The 19,173-nt window shown below is 32.6% G+C and overlaps 1 pseudogene; it reads left to right on the top strand.

Moving 5' to 3' along the window:
- The first annotated feature begins 14,495 nt into the window (after positions 1 to 14,495).
- On the top strand, positions 14,496 to 15,387 carry LOC111691382 (annotated as a pseudogene).
- Positions 15,388 to 19,173: the final 3,786 nt, after the last annotated feature.

The raw sequence follows: 19,173 nt of genomic DNA, 5'->3' as shown, positions 1-19,173 counted from the left end.
ATATTATGAAGTTCACCGTAGTTGTTTAAAAACCATTCACAAAATACAGCCCGTCGCGGAAAATCAACTTCATGAAGTTCTTGCTGACAAGTTAAACGATAGGAGAACAAACGCAAATCTTTTTTTAACACTGTGTGGCAGGTACCGACTGATACTCCCACCATTTGTGATAAAACACGTACAGAAGTTCTTGGCGCATTTTCCATTATTTGTTGGACATTTTCTTTTAATTCTTCAGTCCGCTTTTTAGGTCGGCCGCTTCCTTCTTTTCTTGTTACACTGCCCGTTTCACGAAAAACATTAACACAACGCTGAACTGCACTTTGAAAAATTTTGTACTCAACAACGCCGGGAAATTGATTTTGAAATTCTATGAAACATTCCTCAATAGAATACTTCCATATTCCATCAATCTTGCGTCCATTTCTAAAGTAGGACTCTATGATAAACACTTTTTGTTCTTGAGAAAACACCATTTTAAACGCTTTTTAAAACGAAAATATTCAAATTGATAGCGGCGATATAGCGCTTTGACAGATGACGTTTAAGTTCATTTGCTATACGCTACGCCCTACGTCCAAATTTTCAGAACCAACTTGACCACGTTTTTATTTGAACGCTCGTTATTATGCTAGTATGTATTAGTAAAAACCACGTGCCAGACACTCGACCAAACAAAGCGTCAATTTCACTCACACACGCACGAACGACAATGAAATGCACGGCAAACGTCCCAGCAAAAAATCAGGATTGTTCTCCGGCACGCCATTGCATCGCCAGGCCCACAGGGCAGGCATTAGTGTGCCGCTAAATACGTGTCGAATAAATTGAGCGATGCGAAACTTCAGATCAGAGGCAGTACATGTTATTGTAAATGAAGCCGATAGTAGGATTACTAGATATTTGATACTTCGCCAACATTAGTAAATATTGCATCTATTAAAAACTTCTATTACTTTAGATATGCGTCTGTGGCCTCGGTAATGTTGAACGGCCATTTTTGTTTTTGAAATGGGTATTTACCTACCGACCGCCAGAGACGAACCGCGGAACACAGGACAACTTAATTGTTTTCTACAATCGCATTCCACACCCGAGGTAGAGGCGGCGTGGCGTTTACCGTAGCAGCTTGCAGTGCATACTGTGTTTTGCGGTTACGAAGACGTCTTTTTTCGTAAATATATCGTCCTGAGCATTTTCAGCGTACTTTCTTATTAAAATAAATCAATGGAGGTGAAAAATAAAAGAAAGGAATTTAATTCCCACTCGTGTTTATATTTTAATATTCCGAAAATAACCCTGAAAATTTCAAGGCGTTACGCCATTGCCGCGGTAAATTGTTACAGTAGTTCCAATAACAGAACTTTATTGGTTTATCCTTTTCCTGGAATTCTATCTCAATAAATATTTTACGGACTTTATACATTTTATGGTAAGTTCCATGTGAAGCGTTTAGTGTAGAAAAATAGACACTGTCCCTTTTTGTTTCATACTATTATGCAAATACTTACATATATACTCTTATAATGTAAAGAATGCAGTTATAAGAAGGCAACGATTGTGTCATTTTTGTTTGAATAAAACTGCATAAAAGAGAATTCGACCTGCAGCCAACCCTGTACCACATTGCCGCCGCCCTAATATTTTCGATCTCTGCTTATAATGCACTCCCTTAACCTTAGCTAGGAATATTTGGCATGCTGAATATTTATTGCTCAAAATGGAAAACATAATTTCGATAACGTCACTACGCTTAGATCGTTAAACTTACCAAGGTAGTGTTTTAAGTATTCTGTAACGTGGCCTTAGCATTAAATACATATATGTACAGAATACTAAAAGTACAATAATCTCGAAACTATAAATACTGTTCTATCCATCTAATTCCACTTCCATGGCTAAGGCAAATAAAAATTGTTACCTTGTCTCTTTCTTAAATCAACGAATCATTTTAATCATTTAATTTTTTCAATCTCTGCTACAATTAACGTACCTAATTTAAAACTTTAAACGCTCTAGGTATAGATACACATAATTTGCTTCTCAGTTTTTTTTAATAAACGGTATTCCGCTACCCGTCCATGTGCCAACAATATTAACAAGTTTTTACGCTGTATTAGTTAAAAAAACGTTAGTTAATAAAATAACAATAACAGTTCGCGGCCTTGGAAGCTCCTAATGAATTACGGTTGTAGGTTATATAATATTTATTAATATGAATGATTGATAACTTGAGCAAATTATTAAAAATTATACATATATTATCTACACAATTATTTGTTTTTTTACTTACCTGGTACCACTTAGTGAGAAGTATCTAGAAAAGTTTGGATATTACAGGAACTTAATAACAGCAAATTGTATTTTGCTAGTATCATTTATATCAGGATACCAGATGATATGAATAGAAAATTCAGGGAGCAGGGACTTGGGATTATTTTGTTGTCACTTGCGTGAGTTCACGTACCATTACGACAAAACAAGACGTGATATCACGCTTGAGAGACAGAGTTGTACTAAATATTATTCGTTAAATTGTAACTACCTATCGAGGTACCTACTAGGTTTTCAATATTATTCAGAAGAAAATTACATGAAATAAACAAAATACAGTAGAATTTAGAACATATTCGAACTTCCTTAGCTAGCAATTTTCAATTCTAGTTAAAATCTAAAAGAAACATGTCGTTTAGCCGCCCAAAACGTTGTTATGTTAAAAGCAAATAATATTTAATTATGCGAACAGTTAAAAAAATGTTTTACTATATTTTAAGGTATTTTGAAATCAAATGATAGTATGATATATTGGTGAATTTGCTGATTCACGTTTAATGTCTCATTAAATGATAATATTTTCCTAATTCTTTAACTGAATTCAAACTGATTATTCTCGTAGGTTTAACACATGTATGTTAGAATAAATAAAAATGTTGACTATAAATATTAAGTCGCCAGTAAGTGCAGAAGTACCTAAGCGTACAAATCTATTTTTTTTCTAAAATTTGTTGCAATTTCATATAAAGAGTACAAATTGATTACGATAATACAGTTATCTCGGAAACATCATGGAAAGGAAGATGGGACAAAATTGTATAAATTGGCGAATAATAATTTCTTGGGTAGAAATGGAAAAACATATTTATTTTGTTGATTTGGGAGATATTTAAAAAACCTCAAAATTTTCAAATTTTTTCTTTATTTTCAATGCGACGTTTTGTCTTTTGACAATTATTATCAACTTAGTTTTTTTTAAATATGTATATACCTCTTGGTAGATATTTTGCTCCAACGTAGCTATGTAGCTAAGAAATAATTTTTATTTATTAAATACATACACATATTTTTACTTGAAATTTATTAAAATGTGCTTCTAAACAATGTTCATTGTTCATTACAGATGTTCTGAAAGCTACATAAAGTATACAGTGTCGTGGACAGTGTTCTGTGAAATGTTCAGGTTAGAATTTTCTGGAAAACTAGGTCGACCGCACAAAATAACAGATTCGTGTTCGGCGCCCTCGAAATGTGAGGCAGGAAAATTTTTGTGACAATTTGAGTAGGTTACTGTATAGTGAATTACCTTTAAAACTGGTTCTTAATTTCCCATTCTCTGAATTTGTTCCCGTCCAATATTAGTGTACTGGGGTTCAAAGCTCGCAATTCTTTTGCAATTTCATAACAAATTGTTTTTTGTTTAATTATTTTTAATATAATTTCTAGACGTCAATAAGAAATGAAATGGCTGACTGTATTGCAGGTCTCTCAGTTCTTACAGACACGTAATATACCACCTTCGTCATCGCTTCCCTCTGAATACTGATCGCTAATTTAACAACAGACTTGTCTACAGGATAGTAACCGCACCACCACAACCTGTTGATGGTTTCCACCGATGAAAAACGTTCAAATTTACGTTAATCTTCAAAGCAACAACTGACTCTTTTCGCTTCGTCTCTGTTGACGTGCACTATTTCCCTCCTTGTATACTGTTGCGAACAATATTGTTATAAACACATAAATATTACAGGGTGGGCGTGCTACAATGTTAAACTTACAATCTTGCAAACATTTTCTATTTCGGTACTTATAAATCGTTGTAATTTATCTAATATCTCTTGTCTTCCCTGCTCTGCTCCTGGTAACATTAAAATGACACGTTGCTAAGTTATACAAAAGCGATTTGTGTTAGCAAATTATTTTTCATTGTCACTTCCCACAATTTAGGTTGATTTAAAAACTTCTGGCAACATTGATAGTGCATTAACAGGCAATTTCTGGGTACCCCGGTTTACGCCACCCATTGGTGATACAAGAAATAAAGTGCATTTTAAAAAATAATAAGTCGACTATTTATTTGATAACAAAAATTTTAGATTACCCCAAAAAAAGTTAATTTGTGGTTTTACTTAAAAAATTAATTTGACATACTTGACGTTACAACAACTGTTGTACCCGTCTTACACAGTTTCTACGAACAAATGTCGTCTTGCTTCGCCATAAATTAAAATGATATCCATTAAGTTCAAGTTGCTATACACGTAACCCATCTTTGGCACTTGGAAAAATAATGTAATACCTACTAAAATCGGATTTTAGTATTCGGAATTGCCTAGGGCCACGTGGAGAGAGAGAGAGAGAGAGAGAATTGCGTACAGCGCACAACATGAATGACGCTAGAGACTACAGTAGCCCAGCTATGTAAGGTTTTAAAATACTATAACTTCAATAATTTTTCGGAAACTGAAGGATTTTACAAAAATTTTTTTACGATATGGACTCCATTTTTGATGCTGCATCTATTCCTAAATTTTTTTGGATAAGTTGTGAATCACCCTGTATAAATAAAAAAATACAGCACTTAAATAAAATATGTTTTAGTAATACAATACGCCACTTTGTGAAATTATGAAAAAATCCTTTGATACTGGCCAGTTACCATTGGATTGGAAATTATCTAGTGTGACACCAATTTTCAAAAAAGGTGACAAACTTTCTAGTACCAATTACCGACCAATCAACTTAACATCTGTGCCATGTAAGGTTATGGAGAGGATTATTTGTGAAGAGCTCATCAAATTTTTACTTAACTATGATATCAACCTCAATACCAACATGGATTTTTCTCTAGTCGTTCGGTTGTGTCGAATTTACTGCAAGCTGTTAATTCCTGGACTATAAACGCAGACAACGGACAACCATTAGATGTTCTATACTTAGATTTTTCTCGAGCCTTTGATAAAGTGCCGCATTCCCGTCTGTTGAATAAACTGAACCACTTCGGTGTACGTGGCAAATTTTTAAACTGGATCAAGTCTTTTCTAGAGGATCGCCAATTTACGGTTCGTGTTGCTGACAGTTTCTCCGAAAAGCGGAAGGTATTAAGCGGTGTGCCGCAGGGTTCAGTCCTTGGACCAATTTTATTTCTAATATACGTGTCAGACCTTACCAATAACTGCAGGTCTCAAGTGTTATCTTATGCAGATGTCCTTAAATTGTTTTCCTCACCTTCTTCGCTTCTACAAGAAGATCTTGATATGATTATGAATTGGTGTTCTGAATGGTTGTTGCCTCTTAATCCTGAAGAGTGCTGTGTACTACACATGTCCAAAACCAATCCTAGACTAGCATATAACATTAATGGAATCGAACTACCGAGTGTGACACATCAAAATGATCTCGGCGTTGTTATAACAGAGTCTCTTTCCTGGAGTGCACATGTTACAAAAGTTGTGAAAAAGTGCAATCAATTAATTTTCATAATTGGAAAATATTTCTGTGACCTCACCATCAGCATGTTTCTCAAGTTATATAAATCCTATATTCGCCCTCAGATAGAATTTGCCGTAGCCATATGGTCTCCGTTATTAAAGCAGGACATTGCAAGATTGGAAGGTGTTCAAAGGCGTGCTACAAAACTCCCAGTCGGTTTTAAATATCTTACATATGAAGAACGTCTTATGCGCCTACGTCTTCAATCATTGGAAGTGCGACGTACTCGTGGTGACCTCATAACAACTTATAGAATACTTCATGGTGAATTATATTGTCCAGAAACGATGATTCAACTAAACACTGATTCTCGTCTTAGAGGTAACTCCTTCAAACTTAAGAAAGAAAATTTTCACACCCGCAATAGACATCATTTTTTACCCAATAGAATTTTCGACCAGTGGAACTCCCTACCAGATTATATGGTTTCGGGACCATCTCTTAATTCCTTTAAGAATAGACTCGATGGCCACCTTAATCCCCAAACAGGATAATATTTTTCTAGAATATGCATGCATATTTTATTTTATTTTTTTTTACTGTTTGAATTCGTGTCATTAACTTTTGTTTCTTATTTTTCTCTTTTTATTGTATTTTTCTTATCATCTATGTATAGGATAAATAATTTTTTTTTTGTATTTGAGGTTAACAAGCATTTGCTTCAACTCTTAAAAGTTCTTAATAATAAATATTAATAATATAGAGAATATTAGTACTACAATATCGACCAACTATGTACTTCCTAATACAAATACAGAGGTAAATATAAATTGTAGGTTTCCGTAGGACAGTATTATTATATTTTTCAGCAATAAAAATAATATACTATTTATGGAATTACACGAAAATACTTTTTATACATGACTATAATAGTGACAGTTTTTTTTTGCATAAAATGGTGCACCGCAATAATACAACAATTTTTTCACACTGAAAACCATTTCTGTATTCAAATACATGATAAAATCGCCTTAAAGGTATGTTTTCTATTCGTATGTATCTTTTCAAATAAATCTGTATTAGATTTTTGATAAATTTAAAAAAATTACATTTCATTTTATTAGATAACGTTAGTATAATTTAACCATACATCCGTTTCTGACGGTTTCCGACATAGCCATATTGCGGCATCTAATTTGAAACACCTTGTATATTTTACCATCCTTTCGAAAATTGAAGCCAATAAAATAAGAAACGTGCATTTATGTTTTTTTTTACAATAAATTTAGTTACCAGTCTACCGATAAAATTTATGCTTGTTGATAAACAGTCTCTGCGCTGTGTTTTTAGAACCAATAAACTTCAATAAACGGTAGTGAATTGCTGGCTAATTAAAATAACATAAACGTTCCGTTTGATTAGTGGGATAAAAACGAGTTTCGTTGCGTCACCGGGTGTGAGTGTTGACTTTGCCGGTGCCGAGTTCGAAAGTGAATTTAAAAATATTTATAGTGATGGTCGAAAAATGATTATTCAACTCAAAAACTCGGACGACATGGAGGCTCTCATCGACGAGGACGCTATCGAGGAGGAGCCGGGCGGTAAGTTTTTTTTAGTGGTAATGACAGAATTAAGGCACTACTTATACCGTGTGGTCGTCGGTTGCGGAGATAAATTTTAGGGTTGAGCTTAGGGCTCTGTATGTGACGTCACAGCACTAGGCTGAAATATGACAAATTTGTTGACATATTTTTACGTACGATCATTCAGGGACCTCCTACCGCAGCGTGTAAATGTTAATTATTAAATCGATACATGTACATTATACAGGGCGTATACAGCTATATGTCGCAACTTTTAGGACTGATCTTCTTCGCCTAAACGAACAAAAAAAAACAAGAGTAACATTTTGTCTCTAATAATTTCTAAGCGCTTCTTCAAAAATGTTAGAAGTAAAACCAAATTTTCTATAAATTATTTTACTCTGATATTTCCCACAATTGTACGTAATTATAAGTAACCGCAAGTTTTTACAGAACTTTCACCTGTGCTCTGCTTTTAACAGTGCCTTTAACTGTGTCATAAATTGTTAAACTGCTGTTTGTTTCTTTTTTTTGTTTTAATTTTACATCAATGTAATTACTATGAGATAAAGTTTATATGTTCAGTGGTTTTTGAATAATTGCACAATAAAAAATAGTAGTAAACATATCAATGTAAAATATATTAATGTTGTGATTGAAATTTACCACTCAAAATCAACACCCAACCGATAATAACCTCTGTACGACATTTTTTAACTAAAAGTAAAAACGATGTTTGACGTGTATATTTTACTTGACGTGTGTACTTGACGACTGTCGTTTCATCACGACTACTATAGTTTTTCCGAAGTCAATTGAAGAACCAATAATTTCAAGGTATGTACCAGGCTCGGTCGCTAAGCAGCAACATTGAAATATTTGAAAAACTTGTTCCCATTTAGCAATAGCCATATACAGATCTGGTCGAACGAAACGTGCAGGTGGTAGAAATGTATACGCTCAGTTGAAGAATGAGCTTGTGGGCAAACAGCAATGCGCACTGTTGCTTCAAGTCACCTAGCAGTGCAATGCGGGAATGCGGAATTTGGTGTAATTCAGATAATTTTAATTTATTATAGGCACCCTTCTATTAATCACTATAACGATTACGAAAGGAAGAAATAAGAAGGATATTTGGTTTACTAATATTATTACAACATGGCATTTTGGAGACCTTTTGAAACGGAATAAAACGAAATTTACCATGAATATAATAAAATTGTTTGAGGACATAAATAATTAAAATATGGTGTTGGTCAAATGAACATATAATAGAAATTTTCTACACATTATATACAAATTATTATAATTTTCTACCATTAGCAGAAAACTTTTTTAGGGACGCCCATGAAATTCGTTAATTTTGATTGCTCGGTTTTTTATGCATGTTGAACTAACTTCGGAAGAACTATACTGGAAATGACAATGTTAAAATCGGTCAACTCTAGAACTCTGTAGCTATCTTAAATGATTCCAATAGTCGTGTATTTTATAGAAATACATTTCGAAGGCTGTCATTCTGCGGAGAAAATCGTCCAGCTGGCAATATCCACATAAGATCGGGTAAAACTTGTTCAGCTTCTATGTAGATTCTGTGAAATCGATCCATGTTCAACCAACTCCGAAACTTTGTATTTGACGTAAATACAAGTATGAAGCTGGCATTTCCCCGAAGAAAATGTCCCAGTTATCAATACGTCGTATGAAATTTGTTGTTTACCTCGTAAGAGTAATCTTATTTGTTATAAGAATATTGGCGCTATTTCAAAAAATAATATAGATCCAGATGCTATTAATGACTATTTTTTAGACTCCATCCCTAATACTACTGCTAATGACGAATATGTCCAATGTTTTCATACATCTGCTTCGTCAACTAGCATCTTTGAATATTCATCTGTTTCTGTTAATGAAATTGAAAGTTTGATTTATAAACAAAAAACGCATAATACTGGGTTGATGTTATTTCTGGTAGTATGTTACAAATATTGATGTGATGATGACTATGATTGATTTTTCGCTTACTCATATAATTAATTATTCTTTTGGAACTGGTATTGTTCCATATTAATGGGAAACATCAATTGTTACCAGATTTACGACCTATTAGTTTGTTGTCAGTTCCCGTTAATATAGCGGAACGAATTATTTATAATCAGCTCATCACTCATTTCAATTCTAATAATGTTCTACCTTCTAACCAATCAGGATTTCGTACAAATTTTAATACAGGAACGGTACTTGCGGCTGTGGTTGATGATGTTTTACGGGCTATCGACTCTTCTGGGGTTTGAAGCCTCACGCTTTTAGATATGTCAAAAGCATTTAACTCAATAGATTTTAGTTGTCTATTAGCAAAACTATTTCTTTACTATGGAATTCATAATAAATGTCATGATTGGTTTAATTCCTATATTAAAGACAGAATGCAACTTACTAAAATTAAAACTGAAAATGGTCCTTTACTTTCTGAACTTTACTTTCTGAATAATAAAATCTGGAGTGCCCCAAGGCTCTGTCCTGGGGCATTTACTTTTTACACACTACTTTGCACATGTATGCGGATGATTTACACATTTTTTACAGCTTCAAAATTGAGAATAAACAAACTGCTGTTGATCATATTAATTCTGACTTGCATAGGATTAAAGAGTTATGCGATAAAAATGCTCTAATACTTAACCCAAATAAATGTAAAAACTTGGTACTTATAAAAAATCTAGACAGGCATTTTGTTGTTTATATTGACAAATTGTCCTTTGGAAAACTGTAGTTCAGTAAATAATCTGGGTCTTGTATTTGAAAATGACCTGAAATTCTCACATGTTAGTAAGTTATGTAAGGCGTTCATCTCCTTTAAGTAAATAGCGCTTTTAAAACGCTATTTGAGTTCTGATATTAAATTAATATTGGTTGAATCCTTAGTTTTGACTCATCTAAATTATTGTGATTATGTTTATGGTCCTTTATTTACAAATGCTGATTTTAAGCTGCAAGAAATTCAAAATTGGTGCATGCGTTTTGTCACATATATACCCTTTCTTCGCCATGTTACTTTTATTAGACAGTCAGTGAAAGACGCTATGTTTATTTTTGTGTTTTTGTAAATAATATACCGTTTAATACAACTCCTGACTATCTTTATGAGAAGATAATTTGACGGCATGATTGTCAGCTTCGTAATTTACATGATTTGCAAATAATGCGTCATCGAGCGGAGTATCTCAGATGTTCATATACCTATTTAGCAGCTACGGTATTAAATGATGTACTGGTGCCTCAGTACACTACGTAATGCACCTCTGATTAAGAAACGCATTCGGGAGTTGGTCATGGAAAACGATAACTCCACAAATGCTTCTGCTTTCTAGATTTTTATTTTGTTGGTTGTATTAATATAATATACGTGTGTGTATGAGTATGTGTCTGCGTATACTATGTATTTGTATGTGTATTTACGCAGGCATGTATGAGTGTTGTGTATGTATATTTATAAGTTATACTGTTTTTTACATTGTTTTAATAACTCTTTATAATTATATTGCTTTTAATATGTAGACTTGTTAATATGTGTGACTTAATTGACTTCCTGAGGGATAGGCTAATCATCAGTTATTTGTGTCTAATCCTTTTGTGTATAGGTTTGTATATTGTCACTGTAACTATGCACAATAAAAATTTTTGACTTTTTGACTTTGACTTTGACTTTAAGGATATATACTTTTTAGCAATATTAATAAATATTTCGACGCGCATAATGAAAAAAAACTTGAAATCATTGAACGAATGAAAACACTTCCTATTTCCTGCACGAAAAATGACAATTTTTTGTTAAGAAAGAGACTCACAGCCTAGTTAGAGCCTGGGGGTCAAACGTAACGTACGTAGGAATATTTATGAATATTGCTTAAAAAAGTATACGTGGACAAAAAATAGAACGTATTTATAATAAAGTAGATACGCATTAATGAAGTTGATCGCATTTTTGGTGATTACTGTGGACGTAAGGTCGGAAAACGAGTGGTCGGTTGCTCTTCCCATGTAATGGTACTTTTGTAATTCCTTGGATACGCGCGTTATCTAGATTCCATCCCAATAACCCCAAATCATTCTGACATCCTTGAGACACTAAGTGATATCGAGAACAGCGATGAAGTGAAGACAATGACTCAGAATATCGTGCATGGAGAAGTCTGAATCGATCACTTTCTCAGTGATTTTGACCAAAAGGTATAATAGGAAGTAAATACTGGAACATTTTCTTCGGGAAAATGCTGGCTTCATATGTCTATTTGCATCAAATTCCAGCCTACTGAAATCATTTAATATCGCTACAAAATAGATTTCAAAGAATCTACGTAGAGGCTGAACAAGTTTTATCCGATCTTACGTGAATATATCTGGATGATTTTCCCATCAAAATGACCAGGCTGTCTCCTAAAAAACGCCGCACGCGAGAACTCCCTCATTTATAGTCTGATTTTAAAAAACTGAAAATTGTATGAAATGGCTCTAAATACACTATAGAGTGAGCCTATTGGGGCGTATTTATTATTTTTTTTTATGAAAAGCGAGTCAACTTTTTTTCAAATGACAACATATGTTTTTTTTTATATATTAGTGTGCAGAATTCTATTCTGAATATAAAATCTACTTTTGTGAAACATGTATTACAGAAAAAGCATGAAATTATTAGTCAATACCGCATTATTAGCGCCCGGCCGCTTAATTGACAACAAACATATTTTGACTAATCATGTATGCCTGGAAAACAAAAAATAATAGAACAAAGCAAGTAAATGTAATTTTAGCGTTCGTATCCCGGTTTTTTACGCATTATACTCTTTCTGTGTCATTTACAGTGGGTTATTTATTGAAATAAGCTCAATAGTCCAAAATATGAGTAATAATCAATAAATTGACGGACATAATTCAGGTATACTTTCGGTGTAATAAAAATTGTGGTGCAGGAGTCCGTCTTTATAAAGAACTATTTTCTCACAGAGAAGTTCCAGAACCACGTAGATTTGTAAGACTTGAAGAAAATTTGAGAAACTATGGTGCTTTTAAGAAACCAAAGCGAGAAGAACGGCAATTTAATGAAAACATCGAGTTCAATGTTGTTAACGTTGAAGAAAACCCAAGAACTTCATTCGGGAAATTTCTAATAATAATAAAGCATTAAAGAGAACTGTACATGCCGTATTGAAAAATCACAAATTCAAGCCATACATTCCTCAAAAGTACAGGCAATAGAAGACGGTTACAATTTGTTTCTTTAGTTGTTTCGTGTTTGTTGTTCTTCGTTTAATGTGTTTTGTGTTTAATTAATGTTATTTCGTGTTGAACTTAGTATAATGGTTAATGTATTTAATTAAATTGTTTTTCTTTTAATTGATATTCATTGTATTGTTTCTTTTCTGTTAACTACAAAATTATCTTTTAAGTTTTAATGGCTTTGCTGTATCATTTTTTGTTTTCCATGGTAGTGGACCAATATTTTGTCGTTTTTACTGTAATAAATGCTTTACAAAAGTAAACTTCATATACATCGTTGGATTCAGAAAATAAATTTGCACAATAATAAATAACAAAAAACTATATTGCCATTTGGAAAAAAAAGTTAACTATCGCTTTTCAAAAAAAATAGTAGGTAAATGATATCTAATAGGCTCCCTTTATAGTGTATTTAGAGCCATTTCATTTAATTTTTTGTTTTTTTAAATCAGACTTAATAATGCAAGTTATAGCTTACAGCATTGTTTAGGAGACAGCCTGTATATCAAATACAAGCCTATTGGAATCATTTAAATCTACAGAAACATTGTTCTTCATATCTACACTGATGATAACCAACATCACCGCACTTTTTGACATTGGATATTAAAGACCTATGAGTAAATTGATGAAAAACAGGAATGGATTCAGACTATTGCATTGACACACATAAAGGAACAATAAATGATATATTGAAAAAAAGGGAGGTATTGAAACAAAGAAATGAAACAAAAACATCCCTTCGGTATCATAGAAGTAGATGCCGTCACTATTTTTTTTTAATCGCCTGCACAAAGGACTACGTTTCATATACGTTGTGCCGTACATTGTTTGTCCTAACGTTGTCAATACCTTGGTATATACATACACATTTTATTTATGTCATTAAGACATGTACAGGAAGTAGTAGATAAGTTTATCTTTTCTATTTTTCATTGTTAATTACAAAACAAATATTTCTACTTTCAAATATAATTTAGTTGGATACGATGTAGATACCTCAGGTCAACCTTGAGCCCACTTCCTTTAATAGAACTCATTAATGAAATGTCATGTTACCCAGGAGACATATCTTACCCACCTATGAAACTAAATCACATTAATTTAAGAGAAAAACTTAACAAGTTTTAATCGAAGAATTTTTTCAGGTAAGTATAAATTATTATATTTATCATTGTCAGTAGATTCAACCTTACGTAAAGTTTTAAACATCTCGAACCCCTAAGTGTTTGAAGTGCAAATGAACATATAAGTGATATAAACAATCTATTGCACAAACAAGTTGATTATCCAAAGCTCGATGTGTGTAGATGCAAATAATCAACTACGAGTATTTACATAAATAATGTCCAGCAAACGTAGCTGTTATTTCGGCAAATTCTTAAATACCTTTATAAAACTGTTTAGGTATTAGTTTTTAACAAACAAAAAATATTCTACAGTAGTTAGTATTCAAAATCAAAATTTGCTACTTACCTTATTTGACTTGACATCCAGAAATTGAAGACATCCAGAAATTGAAGACATTTATTTTCAGTCCCTTCAAAATGTACTTTACGGCGAAGTATTCAACAATAATGACCAAGTACGTGACTTCATGTTCTTCAAATCTAATGTGTTTTCTGCTAGAAGTATCGCAAGTCACCGGCCAACAAAAAAAAAATTTTTTTGGGTTTCTGTTCTTATGCTTAAATTCTGATTGTAGACATAAAAAAACACTTGAATTTTTATTTTTAGTTCTTAAAGTTTGTTTTTGTCTGATCTACGTCGATAAGTATATTTTAATTTATTTCATAAACGAAAGATGGCAGTACTTTGAATAACCCGAAAGTAAACTGTATTATCGTCTGTAAGGGGCACAGTAGTGAGTGTTTAGTTGTCTATTACAGCTGTAACAACCATATTTGGGTATTACTCAGTTAAAAAATGGCATCAAGACAGTGTAAAAATGATGATTCATTATGTTTTATTTGCGGTAAATTTATTAAAGTTAGAAGTAAAAAATTTGCCTTATCAACAAATTTGAAACTTTGCGATGCCTATGAAGCCTATTTTAACCTAAAAATCAGTAATCAGGATGAAAATTGGGTACCTCACTTCGCCTGCGTTAATTGTAAAAATACTTTAGAAGGTAAAAAATCAAAATTTAAGATTTCTAAAATTATTGTCGAGCAAATTTAAATTACACTAGTTGTAATTTTGTAATTTATAGCCTGGTATCGAGGAGAAAATCGACACATGAAGTTTGCGGTGCCAAGGCTTTGGAGGGAACCTTGTGATCACGTCCATTACTGTTATTTTTGTATGGTTAATCCAAGTAAGCGTCGATCTGGTGAAAATGCAGAAAAGACTTTTTATCCTGATCTTCCTTCAACATCTTCTCCGATACCTCATAATGAAAATTTGCCTGTGCCGTCACGTTCATGATTAGATAGCTTTGAAGTTCAAGCATCACAAAGTTCAACAGAATCCAGTGCACCACTAACCAACACTGATGGAAGTGATTTTATGACAAAATCGCAAAGTTTTGGGCCACATTTTATTAGCTCGAGCGAATTTAACGATTTAGTGCGAGACCTGAACCTATCTAAGAGTAAAGCGGAAATTCTAGGTTCATGATTGAAGCAATGGAACTTGCTTGAAGATGATGTAAAAATAACTGATCAAAGAGAGCACCATAAAACTTTTTCATGTTTTTTTCACGAAAGAAGCCGGTATTTGTTACTGTAACAGTGTGACTGATTTGTTTAATGAAATCGGAATACCATTCGTAGCATCTGACTGGCGGCTTTTTATCGATACTCTTCAAAAAGCTTAAAAGTAGTTTTGCTCCACAACGGAAACATATTGCCTAGTCTTCCTCTGGCACACTCTGTATTGTTGAAAGAAAGTTATGATAGTGTGAAAATAATATTAGAAAAATTAAAATACACAGAATATCAATGGCCAGTGATCGGTAATTTTAAAATGGTTGGTTTCCTAATGGGAATGCAAGGTGGATACACTAAATACCCTTGTCACCTATGCTTATGGGATAACAGAGCTGATCCAGTACATTATCAACAGCGTAAATGGCCTGATTGAGTCGAATTTCAGATTGGAAAACATAACGTAAAGTCGGAACCAATCGTTAAGCCCCAAAATATATTGATGCCACCGCTACATATAAAATTAGGCTTAATGAAGCAATTCGTGAAAGCTCTGGATCAAACTCTAAGGCATTTGAATATTTGAGGGTATTTTTCCCGAAATTATCTGAAGCTAAAGTTAAAGGAGGTATTTTCGTTGGACCTCAAATAAAGCAAATAATGAAGAGTGATGACTTTACGAAACTTCTCAATGCTCGTGAAAAACGAGCCTGGGAGAGTTTTAATGCAGTAGTTGATGGTTTTCTTGGAAATCATAGAGCTATTAACTATAGACAATTGATTGAAAACATGCTTAAAAGCTTTAAAATTATGGGCTGCAGAATATCTCATAAACATCACATGCTACATTCCCATCTGGACAAATTTAAAGACAACATAGGGGCCTACTCCGAGGAACAAGGAGAACGTTTTCACCAAGATGTGATGGACTTTGAACGGCGATATCAAGGGCAGTACAACGAGAATATGATGGGAGATTACATTTGGGGTTTAATACGAGAGAGCTCATCCGAGCATAGAAAAAATACAAAAAATATTCACTTTTAGACATTAATTTCTTGTTATATTACATTTTTATGTTATTGTTTCTCACAAATTTTGAATAAAAGAGACTCTTATATCCAGCGAAATCTTTTCTAATCATAATTTAAAGTCAAAATCTGAAAAAATCAGTAATTTTTTTGCCGAAAAATTGAAAAATAGCTGTAGTTTCTACAAAAGCAAACTTTAATCCCTTATTTTTGGCGTAGGAGAAACTAAAATTTAACATGTAGAAGTCAGACCCAAAAATCGTGTTGACCGGTGAATCCCAGAAAATAATATATTTTAGGTTAAAATTTGTTGTACGTATATTGTGCAATAAAAAATTTAATACTGAAAAACGGACACCATAGCCCTATCTATTAGTACAGATAAATACAGTACAGTTATGTCCATTGATAAGGAGCACACCTTATGGCAAGAATTTGGTTTAGCTCGTGATTTCTAAAAATACAATAATTAAATTTAATTCAACGGGCTTGGATATAACAAGCGCTTCTGTTATAACACGTAAATTTTCTTTGCAGAATATTTTCTGTCGCTGGTATAGAACGAGGTTTCAACTATTTATTTTTGCATTTAATTTAAGGACAACAAGAAACTACTGTTGTGTCAAAATGAATGGGTATAAACATGGGATTCAATAATTCCTTTCTAATATACAGTAGGTAAATATAACGTCCCGCACAGACTGAATCTGAATTCCATCGAAAGAGATTACCACTAGCTCACATAATATTGGCATTTAAAATTCGAAAGGAAAGTATTCAAACATTTGATCCGCATGACCTAATCTGCATTTCACAATAGCGCTTCAAGTCGTTGATTGAGGTTCGGTGAATTTGGACAGATAAAAAAAAGTCTTCGAAGTAGCTAAATGTTGAATGATGAAGACAATCGGTTAGTTGCTAGTATGGATTCTCACTTATGCACTTTTTAATTCTGAAGAAAAAAAAACATTGTTTATTTACTAGTTAAAAAAATCTTCCACTTCAAACTAATGAATTGTACATAGTACTGACAATTATAGTAGATATCAATATTTATACCTGAAAAATGAATGAAACACCAATTCCAACGATACAAATGTTTGGGCAGATTTGATTTCCGTTATAAGTTCGAAATTACTGTTTCAGAAAATAAATAAGCAAAACCTAATTACTAAAAATAAACATTTGTTTCTTCAAAAACGAACACCACTTGAACAACTTGAATCTACTTACGTCCAAATTCAAGGGTAAATGTTGTGGAACTTTATATTTATGGGTACCTAAAGCTAAACCTGCAGGCGTTTGGTTTTTTAGATTTTTCTCTACATATTTACATTTTTCTTAAATGTGATAAAGCCCTTTTATTCGCATCAGACGCATCGCGTTTATGGGACTGTGTCCTTTTTAAAGTATCTACTATGAATAATAATTTCCGTTTGTGCGCTTATCTTAACTTGTATCTACAGGATGTTCAGTTATTAATCGGCAAAACATCACCAATAAATTCTACGATGATTATTAAGGGGGGCAGTTATACAAATTAAAACTAGTTTTATGCATATCGCAAAAACTAGTTAAACAATTTTTTCCTATTTTGATATAGAGGGTAGGAAGTTTCTGGAAAACTGTATTCTCAGGGTTGTTTTATAAAAAATAATTGTTGCACCACTATGTTAAACAGAAATTATGACATTATTAAAATTTTTTAATATTATTAAGTGTCACAGGGTAACCCATAAATCTCTTTCTATTACGATTTAGTTGAAATGTGGACATAGATACGTAAGTCTTGGAGAATCGTAATATGTAATCAGAAAAATAACTGAAAATAAATTTAAACAGATATGTTTTTTGTTTGAGAAATGAAAACGATATTCATACATACTTTTCGGTGATGATCATTCATTTGTCTGAATTCCGGTTTGACCAGAAATCAATTTCATTAGTATTTATTTTTTACTACACTCGTATATTTTAATTGTAACTTATATAATTTATAATTACGAATATACTGATAAATAATATGTCTTAGCTTTATGATTTGATAAAATAATAGAAAAAAGAGAAATATTCCATAGACACATCGACGCTTTAGTACGAAAACATGCTATCTCAGATTTCGGTTGGAAAACATGCTATCTCAAATTTCAGTTGGAAAACATGCTATCTCAAATTTCAGTTGGAAAACATGCTATCTCAAATTAAGCTTGGAAAACATGCTAACTCAGATCTTTGGGTAAAAACATGCTATCTCAGTGTGACTAGAAATTTAATAATGGCACATTGAATGATTGAAACCGTGCATTTATAATAAATTTACACAATATATTTTTAAAAAAGTAAAGAATGTTTAGTTCAGATACACTGTTTATTTTATGTTTTTTTATTCGACATTTTTCAATTAATTTTGTTAAGTTACTGTTATAAACGACAAAATTGTTAATTAAAAAAATTGAATAATATGCATATGTTGCAACACGTACATTACTCGACGTTTTTTGAAATAACAAATTATAAAAAAAAATATATTGTATACCTTAATATATAGGGTGACTCAGAACTTATCCAAAAAAATTTGAGAATAGATGCGGCATGAGAAATGGAGTCAATATCGTAAAAAAATTTTTTGTAAAATCCTTATAGTTTACGAGAAAAAAATTATTGAAGTTATAGTACATTCAACGACTACATAGCTGGACAACTGTAGTCTCTAGCGTCATTCGCAATGCGCGTGGAGAGCCACGTGGCCTCAGCGACTCCGAATACTGAAATCGGATTTTGCAATCGTCGTTGCAATAGTATTTACCTGTTATCTGTTCAATAGTTTTTTTAGTAGTTAGTGTCAAAAATGGGTAGTTAGTGTCAAAAATGGTTTGCGTGTATAGCAACTCGGAGTTGATGGATATCGTTTTAATTTATGGTGAA

Source organism: Anoplophora glabripennis, unplaced genomic scaffold, assembly GCF_000390285.2.
Source record: "Anoplophora glabripennis isolate ALB-LARVAE unplaced genomic scaffold, Agla_2.0 scaffold230, whole genome shotgun sequence".
Classification (NCBI taxonomy): Eukaryota; Metazoa; Arthropoda; class Insecta; order Coleoptera; family Cerambycidae; genus Anoplophora; species Anoplophora glabripennis.
The sequence above is the reverse complement of the archived record's forward strand: the minus strand, read 5'-3'. Positions and strand labels throughout refer to the sequence as shown.